General features: G+C 40.7%; 1 pseudogene; it reads right to left on the bottom strand.

The window, feature by feature from the left end:
• Window positions 1-270: 270 nt before the first annotated feature.
• Window positions 271-1,193, bottom strand: LOC143538606 (vacuolar iron transporter homolog 4 pseudogene; annotated as a pseudogene).
• Between the last annotated feature and the right edge of the window lie 646 nt (window positions 1,194-1,839).

Here is a 1,839-nt window from a genome sequence, read left to right on the forward strand (position 1 = left end):
ATGTTTCATGCGCAGATGTGATATGCGCAAGCATATGTAATATGCGCCACGCGCAGATGTGATATGCGTGAGCATATATGATGCGTGAGCACGCGCAGATGCGCCACGCGCAGATGTGATATGCGTGAGCATATATGGTGCGCGAGCATGTGATACGCGTGAGCATATGTGATGCGTGAGCATATGTGATGCGTGAGCATATGTGATATGCGCCGTGCGCATAGGTTTTGGCTTTGTGCCTTCATGATATCTTGATTTCAAGCCTCTTGTCTATATCTTGTGGGTTGACCCGCCCCGCTCGATGTTAAGGCTGGTACATACCTCTTCAACAGCCATAGCCATCCAACCCCCAAGCAGAATCCTCAAACAAGACTTCACCACGGGAGTCCGCCCTAGAACCGCCCCAATCCACCCAAAAACCACAAGCGCCAAGCTCACCGTGGCTACAACCACACACAGCCTAACCTTATGCTCCATTATAAAAGCAGCGGAAACTAATGGCATGATGGCCCCTAACATAAATGCAAGAGCAGATGCTGCAGCCGCCTGAAAAGGATTCGGTAGTGCTTCCTTCTCGTTAATATGCTCACCCTCATTTCCAGCGGTTCTATTGTCTCTCTTCATCTGAGCCACCTCAACATCTCGTTGAGAATAGACTGAAACAAACTCACCGATCGCCATGCTGCATGCACCGGCCACTAAGCCAGCCAACCCTGTAAGGATCATGGCTCTAACATCATGTTTAACAGCTCCAACGCCCATCATCAGAGATGCTACTGAAACTAGACCATCGGTGGCTCCAAGAACAGCAGCACGCAGCCACTGTCCTCTTTGTGAGTAGTCAAAGCTGTCGGTTTTGTCTTCAGAAACTTGAATGCATACATCATTTTGTGCAGACATGTTGGTGAAAAGAAAGAAAAATGATATTCTCTCAGAAAATAGTGATAAATGAAGCAACTTGTCGAAGAGTCCCCCATCGAATACATATATATATACATGTAGTATATGTTAGTTGATAATGATGAATATGTAAGTGGTGACTAAAGTTTAAGATAATGTGCAACCCACAAGCCCCTAATAATGGTGATTAAAGAAAGCACCCAAACAAATAGATTGAATCGTGTCAGCAGCAATGGTGACAAGCTTATACTGTTATGTGAAAAGTGGTCTGCGTATTCAATCCATTTATATGATAACGGATCAAATTGATGCATATTGTTTGATAACTGGTTAAAAGTTATAATATACTTTAAGTAGCTAAATCATGTTATTTAAAAGAAACTATATTATTTGTTTATATAATACAGTTGTTAGGATGCAATCAAATTATGAAAAACTTGCAAAGTTAAAAAAAAGTGGTGGCTTATAGGTACATAAGAAAGGTACCCGTTTTTACCATAACCAATTTAATTCTTCTACCCGACCCGCCGATCCACCCATTTGCAGCTCTACATATTAAACAAATAAAAGAAAAAGAGGAAACACTGCATATGGAACTTGATATGATTGGCTACTGAAAATCAAAGGCTTGTGGAATCCACACGACTGGCAACTTACTTGCTATATTTAAATCACAAAAATCTCAAAACACCTTTATTAAAAAGGAATGAAAGGAGAGTGAAATGCACACGAAAGCGAACCACATGCATGATAAAGAATATGAATAAAAAATAGTAATACTACTTACAAGATATATGGAAAGTTATCATATCTTTTAACCTTCTGAAAAGCATTGCTAATTGTGAGAGGCAGAGAGCACGTATAACTTAACTGCTGTTCATGGCCCCACACTGCAAGTAAATTATGAAAAATATAGGAGTTCTTTATTACATGAGGTTA

Source organism: Bidens hawaiensis, unplaced genomic scaffold (genome assembly GCF_021521415.1).
Source record: "Bidens hawaiensis isolate Kalapana, Puna unplaced genomic scaffold, B.hawaiensis_p1.1 tig00011661_1, whole genome shotgun sequence".
Taxonomy (NCBI): Eukaryota; Viridiplantae; Streptophyta; class Magnoliopsida; order Asterales; family Asteraceae; genus Bidens; species Bidens hawaiensis.